This window comes from Crocuta crocuta, unplaced genomic scaffold, assembly GCF_008692635.1.
Source record: "Crocuta crocuta isolate KB4526 unplaced genomic scaffold, BGI_CrCroc_1.0 scaffold457, whole genome shotgun sequence".
Lineage (NCBI taxonomy): Eukaryota > Metazoa > Chordata > Mammalia > Carnivora > Hyaenidae > Crocuta > Crocuta crocuta.
The window spans coordinates 621,336-637,842 of record NW_027531318.1 but is presented as its reverse complement, the minus strand read 5'-3'; the positions used below and the strand labels follow the sequence as shown (position 1 = coordinate 637,842).

General features: G+C 36.7%; 1 pseudogene; it reads right to left on the bottom strand.

The window, feature by feature from the left end:
- Positions 1–15,915: 15,915 nt before the first annotated feature.
- On the bottom strand, positions 15,916–16,276 carry LOC144238030 (NADH dehydrogenase [ubiquinone] 1 alpha subcomplex subunit 5-like; annotated as a pseudogene).
- Between the last annotated feature and the right edge of the window lie 231 nt (positions 16,277–16,507).

The window sequence follows — 16,507 nt, the reverse complement described above, 5'->3', positions numbered from 1 at the left end:
ACTTCAACTTTATGGTGTCATGTGCAGATATTTTGATGATGCCATGTTTTTTATTATTATTTTATGAAAGTCATGGTATCCTAGCTTACTGATTCTGAAATGGTTTATTTAGGTAGTTGTAGAGAGGGTACTGGATAATATGGTTGCTTTTGCCTTAATTATGGGTATGTCATTAATATTTTATATATTACTCATTCCACAGAAAAACCTGCAAAATTTTCATATTTACTTTTCCAAAGATATCCATGTCCTTCTGAAATATACAGTGAGGATCCCAGGAGAGAAAAGTGTTGAGAATGACATCTATGGCAATAAAACAAACAAACAATAAACAAAGATTTAATCCAATAAGTTAGATTTATTCAATTGAAGTAGCTGATGTATAATAAATCAGCCCAAATAAGTTACCTGCAGCAAACACATGAGATTGCCACCCTACCCACTACTACAGGGCTTTGATTTTTAAGCAAGGTAGCAAGTCTTGAGCCACCTCAAGACACCTGGAAACAAGACACCTGTTTCCATGAAATGGATGGCAAGAATCTCTGATCTATAGAGTGCCATCCTGTCTGAACAGTGCTCTTGTTATACTCTGTTATGCTCTGTTATGGGGCCACCATGAACAGTCTGTAGAGCTTGTTTCTACAGGTAGTATTTAATATTTAGGAATTTATGAATATCTTTTTGTTTCCTTCACAGTATTTTCATAACCCTATTTTTATTAATTTCTTGATCCATTTTCCAATTCCTTCTAAACCAAAATTCATAACTGATATGTGTAGATCCACAGCCCTCAGCTCTAGAAAGTATATTTAATACAACTTTGATTCAAAACCATGTTATTTCCATTGAAAAACTCATATGTCTAAACATTCATTTAATTCAGTTCACGATGAAGCTAATAGTAGAGCTCTATGTCATCTTGGAACATATAGAAAACACCTAAGACACATTATGGAAATAAACTTCTTGAAACAAACCAGTCAATAAGCTTCCTTTTGGTTTATATAAAATTGCTGTTTGGTGCTATTGGAGCATTGTTTAGTTCTGGCATAGCAAACTTGTATCACAGTGGTTATTTTCATTGATAGCAACTCTTTAGAAGTACTAGATGATGCATATAAACAAAGGCCTGCATTATATTCTTAATGTGTTTAAGAGTGTTGATATTTGATTAAAATAAGACACATTTATAAATCTTTATAAAATCTAAATAAAAGCATTTGATATTGTTTTCTTTCTCTCTTTCTCCATTCAGTGCTGTCCATGCACTCTGTGTGGTTATTCACAGGCATTTAGTTCCCTGAAAGCCCTAGAAATTATACCTTCTTTGCATAAATAGGAAATGGGAAAATTTATGAATCATGAAAAAAATGATATTCTTTCCTTATGAGGAAGCAAAAGAAAAAAGTAGGAACAGCCCCCTTCTTCATTATTAGGTCCCCATTTTGTTGTTTTTGAATGATTGCAGCTTACTGCCCTAAGTCCTTTTGCTCAAAGGCCTCCCCAAGGTCAAGACCATGAGATCGCCCAGGCAACCAACCTTTAGAAAAGAGAAACTCAGAGAGGCAATTTGCTAATGGAGCAGAAACTGGTGATGGTTACAGGAGGAAAAGCAGAAAGTGAGTCATAGCTCCTGATTCACTGGCTGGATAGGTAAAAATGAAGAGAAAATTAATTAGCGGTAAATCTAGCAGGAGATTTAGCTGGGTACTGGAGTAATTAGCCTTTTGCTCTAAATCCACTCTCTGTGCCTCATAGTAGCTGCGTTGCACTGCCTAGCTAATGAATTCTCCTGACCTTCTGCCAGATTTCTGTTTCATTCCCAACAGACTAAGGAGCACCTTGCTATATTTGCAGAGTTTCCAAGCCTTCTGGGTTTTCCTGAGCTGCTGTGACTTTGACCTATCTAGTCAAATAGATGAGGATGAGGTGCAGATTTTAGTGTTAACAGACAGATAAGCTTTTGCAGAGATCCTCCAGAGAGTATTTCCCCAAATCTGAGGATACATAAGAAGTTAACCAGCACCAGGAGAAAATCACAAAAGATATCTGGTCTTATTTCCCACCCTTTGGGAATCATTATAATTTATGTTTGTTTAAAAATTATTTTTAAGTGCCCTAAAAAACTTATATAATTTAACAAAAGCTAGTGATTTTCTTCCAAGAATTCGGTGATTTAATTTGAGATGAATAGACACTCTGAGGTGGCCATAGGAAAATGGCACTCTATCTGCATTGGAGAGAAGACGAAGGAGAAGGAGGAGAAAAACATAATGCTGAGATCAATCAGTCATTTTAGAACAAATTTCTTTATATTTATCGGGCATATTGTATACTTGGCATAGTTTATATTGAGAAATGATTGTTCTAGTAATGCATCTAGTTAGAAAAAAAAAACCTGAGGTTGGGGCACCTGGGTGGCTCAGTTGGTTAAGCGTCTGACTTCGGCTCAGGTCATGATCTCACGGTTAGTGGGTTCCAGCCCCACGATGGGCTCTGTGCTGACAGCCAGCTCAGAGCCTGGAGCCTGTTTCAGATTCTGTGCCTTCCTCTCCCTGACCCTCCCCTGCTCACGCCGTCTCTCTCTCTCTCCCTCTCTATCTTTCATAAATAAATTTTAAAAAATTTAAAAATTTTTTTAAAAAGTAAAATGTTTAAAAAAAAAGAAAAAAAAAACTGAAGCCCTTTAGTCAATGATCCTAAAAAGAGTATTTCATTGTGATTATATTTTTTTCAATAGTCATTTATAAATCTTTCCAGTTGTCTGAAAAATTTTTACTAAAAAGTAAGATTTATCTTAGACATAAAGCAGAGCCATCTCCAATAATTTTTTATAAATGCATTTATTCATAAAGAAGTCATTAATTTTTTAACTATTTATGGAGAACAAAAAGCTGGGTACCCTATATCTAAAGCTAATTATAAACAAAAGAACAAGTTCACCTATGCCATACACTTTTACCACCTCTTTTCTCTGTGTTCTCTCTCTGAGAAGAATTATAAAAAGTGCACTGGCTTAAATGAATCTGTTTAGTTTGGTTAATTCCAGAACTTGGCTTGGATGCTAAAAATGCACATATTTTCATCAGGAAGGGAGCAGACAGATGAAAAGGGATGCAGAAGTGCTGGCTGCCACACACTTGGCTGTCAGTAATATTGTTTTGCCACCTGATGTTCAGTGGAGTCATGAGCCACACTGCTGTTGATGCTTACAAAGGTAAATATAGCACCTAGTTTTGACTCAGATCTCACAGCTATGTATAAGATTAGAAAGGGCCCCTTAATTTTCTAGACCTTTGGCTGTGTCTGAATATCAGTTTATTGAAATAGAGTAATATAATCCATTGTGATTACATGGGAATTAGAGGACAATTGCAGAACCATTATACTATTGGGTAAAATCTGGAAGTTTTTTTAATATAGAAATGGTCTTGTTTAGAATTTATCATGTTGAAAAAATAATTTGATTTATAAGTATATTGCTAGAAGATAAGTAAAATATATACATGATCTTTCTATGGTATAATTCTAGGATTAGGAACTACATCCTGAATGCACAATATGGCCAACTAACTGTTTTTGTAAATAAAATTTTATTGGAATACAGTCTCAAGCATTTATTAATATATCACCTATGGGGGCACTTGGTTGGCTCAGTCAGTTAAGCATAGCACTCTTGGTTTTGGCTCAGGTTATGATCTCACAGTTTGTGGGCTGGAGCCCTGCATTGGGCTCTGTGTTGTTAGTGCAGAGCCTGCTCAAGATTCTCTCTCTCTCCTTCTTTCTCTGGCCCTCCCTGCTTGTACTCTCTTCCTCTCTCACTAATTAAATAAACTTTAAAAACAGCTACCCTCTACGGTAGCTTTTGTGCTGCAATGATAGAATAGGTGTGATAGAGTCCATATAGCCCACAAAGCCTAAAATATTTGCCCTCTGGCCCTTTACAAAAGACGTTTGCTGTCACCTGACTGTTAGTGATTTGAAGGAAATACAATAGGTTTATTAGTTGCTCATAAAATGCAAAATTCAGTGTTATTTGTTAATTGAATCTAAATGTCTTTAAAATAGCAAACAATTGAAGAATTATGACTTTCTGAAAACAAAAAATTTAAGGTTACACAATTTTTTTCAGAATTTGATGTTTTGTGGACTTTCCCCCTCTGTGTATGCTAAAATCCTCCTTATGCTTATTTTTATAAGAGAATATTTTATTGGTAGCTTAAAACCTTTGATGATGGGGATGATTTCAGTAGCATTCGATTTTTTACTTTCATTTGGTTGCCAAATAAACACAATTTAAAACTAGACTTGGTTGTACCAGAAGTAGATTCTGCAGCTTTTAACTATGAAATTCGCTGGTGGTATAAAAAATTTTAGTATCTCTCTTTAGAGATACTATGGATAGAGATACTCTTTGAATAGCAAAGTTGACCATATGGTATCACTAGATTTAAGAAGATGCTGCCATATTAAGTCCATAAAATAGTTGGTGAGCAGTTGCAGAGTACCAATCAAAGCCCTTCCTGTCCTTTTGGGTTCCCGTGTCATGTAGAGTGTGGCATCTGGCTAGTCACGCTTTATTCCTACGCATGGCATTGTGTGGTTAGAGCAGCACTCTCAAAACTGAGTGCTTGAGTTCCAGAGGCCTCCTGGGTAGGCCTTCATCATTTTTCTTAATCCCCTATGCTTCAGTTTCCTTGTCTGTATACACCTTGTAGGGTATATTGAATGCAAAGAATTTAGAACAGTGCGTAAGTGTGACATGTTACCGTTATTATCCTCTAAATGGCTAATAATGTAAGAAGCGGGTAAGGGTCTTTGCAAACCAGTAAAATAATTATATTTTGAAAAAAGTCGCACATTTCTATAGTGACTATAATGAATTCATCAGAATATTCTTAGAGAAAGTACTCAAATACAGCACCTCTTCTTCTGATGGCAGAACATTTCTCTCTTGCTTACTCTCATTTTTCAGTGTTTAGGAAGTAAGAAAAAGGTTACACATGTAGTTGAGGTCTTATGTACACTGTCTTGGCTTAGGCACCACCTGCCACATTTTCCCCAAGTCCACAAAAGAGATTGATTTCCTGACAGAAACAAGAAGTCTAGCAAGTCAAAACATTGCCTCAATTGCTTGATTGAGGTTATCCTGTTGTCAAACATGCATGTTTTTACCTGTACCATCTCTCAGAAATGTGCAGGATAATACATTTAACCATGCTTTTGGAAAACAGAAGAAAAATAGCAGCTTAGCCAAACAGATGTAAAGAACAGCTACTGTAATATACAGTGTGAGCCAGTTTTTGTTTTTAATGTTTTATCTTCTCTAGTATAACACATAACATTTTTATTGTGAAAACTGAAAGGCAAGTGTTAAAAGGGCCAACGTGTGGCACCTTGAGAGAATGCTGAACATAACAAATTATCCTGTCAGGGCCTGCACAGAGACACACCTTTAAGCATCACTCAGAGGCTGGCCTCTCAATGGGTTTTATTTTCCCCAAAGGATAGTTTTGATCTGCTAATGTAAATTCTGCAGGAACCATCAAAACCTTAAGGCTGCGGTAGAACTTTAAATTGACCCAAAATTTAAATGCACAGTGATGAAGCTCCTAGCTAGGAAAATGAATAGTAGAATGAAAAACCAGTTCAAGTATCAATTTTGAAGGAAATGCCAAAAAATGTTTTTAAAGATATACTTCCTGCAGCTTTTGTCTTTCCTTTATATTTCAGCGAATTTCTTTTCTCACAGTGGGATTTTAAATTAATTTATAATTATACACACTTGCAGGGGATGAGAGAGAAATGACCTAATTATAGACCAAATGGATACCCTCTGGCTATCCTGCAATTAGAGCAGGGGTAATAGATGTGCTTTATCCTGCCTTGAGTGGACTCCGTGGTTAACCTGGCAGTGAGTGTTGAAAGTGGTTCACAGAGTCCACAGCAAAATGTCAAAATCTGTGCAAATTATTTGGAAGGAAAAATAAACAGATAAAACTAAACTTGAAAAGTGATTGTAGAACTGAAACTTCCCCTTCCCTGAACATATATAAGCACAAACGGTGACGATCAAGGGAGAAAAAATAAGCAAAGGTTTTTAACGCTGTCTCTGTATCTAACTAGATTCTAATTAGTTACAATTATGCTGCCAGGGAATAACAGCTACAGTGACACTGAAGAAGAAAATACCCAGTTCTAACATAATTCCCACCATTTCTTTAGATTTCTCTTTTTTGCTGAGATTTAGTTAGAAATGGTAGAGGAAGCAAAAGGTCTTTACAGGTATCTAACAGGGTCACTGAAGCAGCAAATTCCTTTTTAGTAATTCTTTGGCCTTCTTACTTTTCTTTCTGTACATTCTACAGCAAAGGGAATAATTGCTTTTTTAATGTGTACTCAATTCTTTGTCCTTCTTCCAGCCAAGAGGGCATTTCTCTGCCTGTTATTTCTGTACCCACCCCAAACAGGATACTTAACCTGCAATTTGAAAAGAGCCATGTTCTTTGTCTAGATAAAAATATTCTGGCTATAGAGTTCCTAAAAACCCATATGAAACACTTAGCAAATGATATAAATGACATGTCATTGAGAAGGAGAAAAAGAGCCAATAATGTACTTGTCATGCATTGGGAGAAAATCAACAGAACAGAATACTGTCACGGTGGGTACAATGGCTACAAGGAATATCTCCATGAGGTGAGGAGATTGTGGCCTCGTATATGTGTGCTGAGGTGGATTGTGGTGCCTATGACTGCTGACTGTAGAGGCAATTCTTGAATTTTAATTATTTGGTATTCCTTTCTATTTTCTTATATATAAAAGAGGATTTTTAAAGCTGTGGAATAGTAAATACATTTTTTGTCTTTTTTTCTTTCATAGTTTATTGTCAAGTTGGTTTCCATATAACACCCAGTGCTCATCCCAACAAGTGCCCTCCTCCATGCCCATCACCCCCTTTCCCTCCCCCAACCCCTATCAGCCCTCAGTTTGTTCTCNCTATTGTTAGTTTTTTGAAGAACCTCCATGCTGTTTTCCAGAGGGGCTGCACCAGTTTACATTCCCACCAACAGTGTAGGAGGGTGCCCGTTTCTCCACAACCTCGCCAGCATCTAGAGTCCTCTGATTTGCTCATTCTAGCCACTCTGACCGGCGTGAGGTGGTATCTCAGTGTGGTTTTGATCTGCATTTCCCTGATGATGAGGGACACTGAGCATTGCTTCATGTGTCTGTTGGCCATCTGAATGTCCTCTTTGGAGAAGTGTCTGTTCATGTCTTCTGTCCATTTCTTCACTGGATTATTTGTTTTTCGGGTGTGGAGTTTGGTGAGTTCCTTATAGATTTTGGATACTAGCCCTTTATCTGATATGTCATTTGCTACTATTTTTTCCCAATCCATAAGTTGCCTATTAGTTTTATTGATTGTTTCCTTTGCAATGCAGAAGCTTTTTATCTTGATGAGGTCCCACTAGTTCATCTTTGCTCTTGATTCCCTTGCTTTTGGGGATGTGTTAAATAAGAAATTGCTACGGTTGAGATCAAGGAGGTTATTTCCTGCTTTCTCCCATAGGGTTTTGATGGTTTCCTGTCTCACATTCAGTTCCTTTATCCATTTTGAGTTTATTGTTGTGTATGGTGAGACAGTGATCCAGTTTCATTCTTCTGCATGTTGCTGTCCAGTTCTCCCAGCACCATCTGTTAAAGAGGCTGTCTTTTTTCCATTGGATACTCTTTCCCGCTTTGTCAAAGAGTAGTTGGCCAAAGATTTGTGGGTCCAGTTCTGAGTTCTCTATTCTATTCTATTGGTCTATGTGTCTGTGTGCCAATACCATACTGTCTTGATAATTACAGCTTTGTAGTAGAGGCTAAAGTCTGGGATTGTGATGCCTCCCGTTTTGGTTTCATCTTCAATATTACGTGGCTATTAGGGGTCTTTCGTGATTCCATAGGATAGTTTGTTCTAGCTTTGATAAGAATACTGGTGCAATTTTGATTGGGACTATATTGGATGTGTAGATTGCTTTGAGTAGTAATGACATTTTAACAGTGTTTATTCTGATCCATGAGCATGGAATGTTTTTCCATTTCTTTTGTGTGTCTTCAATTTCCTTCATAAGTTTTCTATAGTTTTCATCAGACAGATCTCTTATATCTTTGGTTAGGTTAGTATCTAGGTATTTTATGGTTTTCTGTGCAATTGTGAATGGGATCAGTTTCTCAATTTCTCTTTGTATTGCTTCATTATTGGTGTATAAAAATGCAACCAATTTCTGAACATTGATGTTGTACCCTGCAACTTTGCTGAATTCATGGATCATTTCAAGTAGGCTTCTGGTGGAGAGTATCTGGTTTTCCATGTAGAGTATCATGTCGCCTGCGAAAAGTGAAAGTTTGACTTCATCTATGCCTATTCTGATGCCTTTTATTTCCTTTTGTTGTCTGACTGCTGATGCTAGGACTTTCAGCCCTATGTGAAACCACAGTGGTGAGAGTGGACATCCCTGTCGTGTTCCTGATCTCAGGGAGAAAGCTCTCAGTTTTTCCCTGTTGAGGATGATGTTAGCTGAAGGCTTGTCATAGATGGCTTTTATGATGTTTAAGTAAGTTCCTTCTATCCCAACTTTCTCTAGAGTCTTTATTAAGAAGGGATGATGTATTTTGTCAAATGCTTTTTCTGCATCTATCGACAGGATCATATGGTTTTTATCTTTTCTTTTGTTAATGTGATGTATCACATTGATTGATTTGCGATTGTTGAACCAGCCCTGTAACCCAGGAATGAATCCCACTTGATCTTGGTGGATAATTCTTTTTATATACTGTTGCATTCAATTTGCTAGTCTCTTGTTGAGGATTTTTGCATCTGTATTCATCAAGGATATTGGCCTGTAGTTCTCTTTTTTTGCTGGGTCTCTGTCTGGCTTGGGAATCAGAGTGATGCTGGCTTCATAAAATGAGTCTGGAAGTTTTCCTTCGATTTCTATTTTTTGGAATAGCTTGAGAAGAATGGGTTTTAACTCTGATTTAAATGTCTGGTAGAATTCCCCAGAGAAGCCAGCTGGCCCAGGGCTCTTATTTGTTGGGAGATTTTTGATAACTGACTCAATTTCTTCAATAGTTATGGGTCTGTTCATATTTTCTATCTCTTCCTGTGTGGATTTTGGTATTGTGTGTGTGTGTTTAGGAATTTGTCCACTTCTTTAAGTTGTCCAGTTTGTTGGCATATAATTTTTCACAGTTATTCCCTGATAATTGCATGTGTTCCTGAGGGATTGGTTGTAATAAGTCCTTTTTCGTTCATGATATTGTCTATTTGGGTGCTCTCTCTTTCCTTTTTGAGAAGCCTGGCTAGAGGTTTATTAATTTTGTTGTTTTTTTAAAAAAAAAAAAAACTAACTCTTGGTTTCATTGATCTGTTCAACTGTTTTTTTTGGATTCTATATTGTTTATTTCTGCCCTGATTTTTATTATTTCTCTTCCTCTACTGGGTTTGGGGTGCTTTTGTTGCTCTCTTTCTATTTCCTTTATGTGCACTGTTAGATTTTGTATTTGCGCCTTTTCTAATTTCTTGAAATAGGCCTGGAGTGCAATGTACTTTCCTCTTAGGACTGCCTTGCCGCATCCCATAGTGTTTGCATTGTTGTATTATCACTTTCATTTCTTTCCATATATTTTAAATTTTATTCTCTATTTGTCAGATTGGTCCATTCATTCTTTAGCAGGGTGTTCTTTAACATCCATGTTTTTGGAGGTTTTCCAGACATTTCATGTGATTGGTCTCTGTCTTCACAGCATTGTGATCTGAAAGTGTGCATGGTATGATCTCAAGTCTTTTATATTTATTGAGGGCTGCTTTATGTCCCTGTATATGATCTATCTTGGAGAATGTGCCATGTGCACTTGAGAAGAAAGTGATTTCCATAGCCTCAGGATGTAGAGTTCTAAATATATCTGTCAAATCCATCTGGCCCAATGTGTCATTCAAGTCCATTGTTTCTTCAGTGATTTTCTGTCTAGTTGATCTATCCACTGCTGTAAGTGGAGTATTAAAGTCCCCTGCTATTAGCATATTCTTATTCATAAGATTGATTCTGTTTGTGATTAATTGTTTTATGTATTTGAGTGCTTTCGTATTCAATGTGTAGACATTTATAACTGTTAGCTCTTCCTGATGGATAGATCCTGTAATTATTATACAATTATTATATAATGCCCTTCTTCATCCCTTGTTACTACCTTTAAAGTATTAAAGGCCAGTCTGTCTAATATAAGTATGACTACTCCCTCTTTCTTTTCACTTCCTGTAGCAAGATAGATATTACTCCATCCCCTTACTTTCAATCTTAAGGTGTCCTCAGATCTATAAAATGAGTCTGTTGCAGACAGCAAATAGATGAATTTTGTTGTTTTATTTATTCTGTTACTCTATGTCTTTTGATTGGAGCATTTAGTCCATTTACATTCAGTGCTATTATTGAAAAATATAGGTTTATAGTCATTGTGTTCTTTGTAGGATTCATACGTGTAGTGGTGACTCTGGTACCTTGTGTTCCTTGCAACATTTCCCTCATAGAGTCCCCCTCAGGATTTCTTGGAGGGCTGGTTTAGTGGTGATGAATTCCTTCAATTTTTATTTGGGAAAACATTTATCTCTCCTTCTATTCTTAATGACAGGCTTGCTGGAGAGAGGATTCTTGGCTGCATATTTTTTCTGTTCATCACATTGAAGATTTCCTGCCATTCCTTTTTAGCCTGCCAAGTTTCAGTAGATAGGTCTGTAACCACCCTGATAGGTGGTTAGGGCCCTTTTTATGCTAGGGCCTTTGTATCCAAGCTGCTTTCAGAATTCTCTCTTTGTCCTTATATTTTACTAGTTTTACTATGATATGTTGTGCAGAAGATAGATTCAAGTTACGTCTGAGGGGGACTTTCTGTGCCTCTTGGATTTCAATGTCTGTTTCCTTCTCCAGATTGGGGAAGTTCTTCACTATAATTTGTTCAAGGACTCTTTCAGCACCTTTCCCTCTTTCTTCCTCTTCTGGAATTCCTATGATAAGGATATTGTTCTGTTTGATTGTATCACTCAGCTCTAGGGCTCTCCTGTGTTCCTGGATCAGTTTATCTTTTTCTCGGCTTTCTTTTTTTCTATAATTGTGTCTTCTAATTCACCTATTCTCCTCTCTGCCTCTTCAATACGTGCATTGGATGCCTGCATTTTGTTACGCACCTCATATTTAGCATTTTTTCATTCATCACAACTATTTTTAAGCTCCATAGTCTTTGTAGCAATAGTTTCTCTGATGTCCTCCCTGCCTTTTTCAAGCCCTGCAATCAATTTTATGATTATTGTTCTAAATTCTTGTTCAGTTATTTTGCTTATATCTGTTTTGAGCGGTTCTTTAGCTATCAATTTGTCCTGGAATTTCTTTGGAGGAGAGCTCTTTTGTTTTGTCATTTTTGTTAGCTTTCTATCTCTTGTTAGTTTTAAAAGCTTGTTATGCACTCTGCACCTGTGAATGCTGCTGTATCAATGAAGGCTTTTTGACTGTCCACGGCCTGTCCCTTCAGGAAGTGTTCTTTGAATGGTGTCTCTGGTCTCTCTTGTTGAGACTTTCGTTATTTTATAATTTCCCTACTCATAGTGGTATTTGGGACTCTCCACAATGTGTACTTTGGCTTGTTTCTTGAGGTAGCCCTGGAAAGGAAAATAGACAGACAAACACACAGGCAAGAAAGGCAAGCAAATGCACAGACAAGTCCAACAAACAAGCAAACAGAAAGAGAAAACAAAAAAGAAAAACAGAAACAAGAAAAAAGAAAAAACCCCAAAGAAAAAGGACAGTCTAAAGGCATAAAACCAGAATTCCCAGCTACAAATAAAGAGCAGGGTGTATGTAGTGCTGATGGAAGAGCATATACAAAGAGAGAAATGACATGGTTGACGTGGTGTGGAGAAAGGGAAATTGGACAATGACCAGGTAGACAGACTAAGAGGCTTAATTCAGAGACAGAAAGAGGAGAATATGTTAGGAGGCGAAGAGAAAAAAAACAAAGATAATATTACTGAAAGAAACCTATATAGTCTGATTACTCCAGAGAGAGAGAGATAGAAAGGTAGTGGTGGAAGTGTAGAATATACATCTACAGAATGGATTAAATGTGACTCTTTAAGGAAACCAATGACCAGAGTGCCCAGTCCAGCAGAGGGAAGGGTTACGAATGAGGCAAGGGAAAATATATCTGAATAGAAAGAATTGGTATAGAATTAAACACGGTAGTCAATCCATGTTGGTCTTGCCCCAGGNCCGGAAAAAAAAAAAAAAAAAAAAAAAGAGCTCTCTAGCAGGGATGGGCATAGTTTGGTGTAGGCAGTCTTAGCCTCTTGTGCATCCCATGGGCCACTCCCTGAGGTCCCACTTTGGTGGTTGTGGGTAGAAAAATGGCAGTACCCCAGTCCCTTCTCGAACCAAGTGTTGCAAATCACTCTTTTGGGTCCGATCTCCCTGTGCCATGGGGGTAGCCAAGGTAAGCCATGTTCTATGTCCCAAGCCCTTCCTTGTTTCCAGGTCTTAGTCCACGCACTTTATTGATACTGCCTGAAATATAATCCCACAGGCCAGCTGTTTCCCAGCTGCAGATTGAGCCAGGAGAGCAGCAGAGCAGTTTCTCCTGGTGGCAGCTGGGACCAGGGCACCCAGTCCAAAGTCAGTATGACAGCTAGAAATAGGATCACTCTACGTTCCAAGCCAAAGTTTTTCTCTTCTCCAGGGACAGTTCTATGAGCAGTTTCAGCCATTCTTTCTCTTGCCCTCGACTCTCCACAGCTCCCTGCGAAGGGGGTGCCCTCCACTCTCTCTGTGTCTCTGTCCTGGTCCGTTTTTATCTTCCCCAGTCCACCCTCATGCACCTATGAGGTTGTCTTCTTAGTGTACTCTGTCTCTTTTCTTCCCAGACACCTACAGTTCAATGTCCTATGGCTTTAGGCCTTCTCTGTTTGAGAGATGGGGGCGAGCAAAATGTACAGAGCTCCCTACTTCTCCACCATCTTGCCTCCCTCCCTGAATAGTAAATACTTAAGGCATAAATATTTTATAGCATCATTGATACATTTATGTGATTCTGTTAAACACAATTGTGTAACAGTCTTTTAACGAAATTACACATATTTTACTGAGCACTATTGGTCAAAAATAGCTTGTCTAGATTTTCTAGTTATAATTCATGCAAGTATTGTTTCTTTTTCAATAACAACAAAATATTTCAAATATGTACTCAAATCTTATAAAGTGAAATCATGAGATATTCTATTCTCAGATCCATTTATATGGTATATATTCTAAAAAAAAAAAAAGAACCATTCAGCCATATCAGAAACATAGTACTTTCTAAAGGGAATGGGGGAAATATTGAGATTCAAATGACAGTTTTAACTCTATCAAAATGGACTGATGTGAAAATATGTAGAGTAATAGGAGATGAAGAACATTTAAGAAACTAAGTAATTTAATAGAAACAATGAAGAACAAGTTGGATATCTCACAAAACTAAATAGGTAAATCTGATGACTATATGTCTATGCAATATTCACAATTATTTATTGTGTGTCAGGTGTGCAGTGGAAAAGATGGAGCATGGAGTTTAGATTCTACAGGGTGGTTAGCTGGACCCAGACTCATAGGAGAAAATATAATGATGGAAACTTTAAGAGAATAAACACAAATTTTCATTCCATTTTCATGTTGCTAAGTATAAGTGCAAATATGCTTAAAGATGGGATAAATATAGTGGAATAAGAATAGAAAATAGAACTTCCAAATCAGAAGGCTCTGGAGTCAGGCTATCCGGTTCCATTTCCTGACTCCACTGCTTACAGAACTACTCACCTGAGTAGTCTCTGAATACATATTTTTTTAAGTTCATTTATTTTGAGGGAGAGATAGAGAAAAAGAGAGAGACACCAAGTGGGGAAGGGGCAGAGAACAGGCTCCATACCACTAGTGCAGAGCCCAGTGTGGAGCTTGAATTCATGAATTGTGAGATCATGACCTGAGCCTAAGTCCAATGCTTAACCAACTGAGCTACTCCTTGAAAAGTTTTCCATCATTTTTTTCCTCTTTAAAATGGGTATAATAATGGTACCAACTTACCTGCTGTAGGTATTAAATCTGTTAATATAGGGGCGCCTGGGTGGCTTAGTCGGTTAAGCGTCCGACTTTCGCTCAGGTCATGATCTCGCGGTTCGTGGGTTCGAGCCCCGCGTCGGGCTCTGTGCTGACTGCCAGCTCAGAGCCTGGAGCCTGTTTCAGTCTGTGACTCCCTCTCTCTCTGACCCTCCACTGCTCACACTGTCTCTCTCTTTCTCTCTCTCTCCTAGAAATAAATAAAACATTAAAAAAAAATTAAAAAAAATAAATCTGTTAATATATGTTGAAATTGGGGACTGTATATATTTTATGGAAACCTTTAATAAATTTTGGCTATTGCTGTTATGGTTATCATTAGGGGAAGGACAAATTAAGTGGGCAATGGTATTTGGTACACAGGTGCTTAATAACTATCTTAAATGATCTAATGAATTAATATGGAAAAATGCAAAAAAGTAAAGACATTTTAAGAAAGAAAACATGAGAAGACTGAAATAAGAACACAGTTATTAAAATAAATGCAAGTAAAATATATTACTCTTGAAAAATAAGGACTTTTATAGTAATAGAAAAAGTTCATTTTTATTCTGTCTTTAAGTCATCACTCTTCAACAAAAATAGAAGAGAAATGTTGAAAATGTAGGATATATCATGCAAATGAAAACAAACAGAAAGCAGCTGAGCAATATCAACATCAGACAAAGAATTCTTTTATTACTTTCAAACTATAGGATTTCCTTTCCTAAACAAAACAAAACACCTTTTTTTAAAGGACACTATAATAAAATTGACAATTCAAATCTGGGGTGAGAAATGTAACAAAGAAGCCAAATAAAATTCATGTTGAGACATTAGGAATTAGACTACATAGACATAATTAATTAAAAGCAAATATTAATTTGAATTTTGGGCTAATGTATTTGTGTGTGTGTGTGTGTGTGTGTGTGTGTGTGTGTGGTGTGGTATGTATGAAATATGCATCACTAATAGTGAAGCACTAAGAGTTATAAAGAAAACCCCCAAACAAGGCAAACCATAACAAAGTAAAGTACTTACTTCCCAGTAGAATAAAAACAATAAAGAATGAAACAAGTCACAAAAGAATTCTCATTCTCAAACTTTTGCTTTTAAAAATGAGCTCTATCAAGCATTCAAGGAACAGATAAATTCTATGATATTAGGATAATATTGAAAGCTTATCAATTTCCTGAGGCTTGATACTTCTAAACATCACTAAGATAGCATTGAAAAGAACACTATAAACGGTATTCCTATATGGATATAAATAAAACATTTCTAAAAAATCATTATCCTGTTCAACCAGATAGTGTTTTTGAAGAATGTAGTACATAATGTAATTCAAGATACTAGTTGATTTGATAGAACACAGACAGGGCACTGACAGGGCACTGACATATATAAGATATTGAAAATATCTTATTCCTAGCCTGGGTGGAAATTTTGTGAGAGTGTTTTTAGAAGTTATGTTTTATAACTTACATGTATATTGTTTATTTTATTTACATATATCAAATATTGCCTTAATTAAAAATAAGAGAAGAAAAAAGAAAAGAAAATTATGCATAATAAATTTTACTTAGTCCAAGAATGTTAAGTCTTATTAAATACTGGCAAACACAGTAGTGTGATTCCTCATATTAGTAGAAAACTTCATGGCCATTGTAACCAATTAACAAACAAAAAATAGTTATAATTCAGCATCTATTTTTTAATTAACACTTAATTACATCAGTTTCCCATTAACACACTAGTCATTTAATGATGATTTTATTGGTCATTTCCATTGGTTAACAGGAGGCTCTTCCGAAAACTAAAGTTTCCCATGGTTTTCACTGTATAATATTTCTTTCCAGACTGAGTTCATTTTTAGCCTGAGGAATCAGGTGGCCACCCTGAAGCTGGTATTCTAATTTCTTAATATCTGGTTCCTCTTTAGCTGTAGGCTTTTCACTTGTAATCTGTTATGTATTCTTTCTAGATGCTACATTTTTAGAAATTTTCTCAAGAACCTCAAAAACCTTTGTGTATAAGATTCTAAGTGTTTAGTGTGGACTGTCATAAAAAGCCAATCCCATAAGGCCAGTGGTCTTCTTTAGGAAACTTGTCATGACAACCATTTATCATCCATTCCTATAAAAAATTTTTTTAAAAACCAAATCCATGGTAAGCTAGCTATAGTTATATAAGATGTTTTATCTGGAAGAGCAGATATCATGATGAATGGAGGTACACTAAAGGATGTTCTGTTAATAACAAGAACTACCAGGGGCACCTGGGTGGCTCAGTCGGTTGAGCGTCCGCCTTCAGCTCAGGTCATGATCTCACGGTTCGTGGGTTCG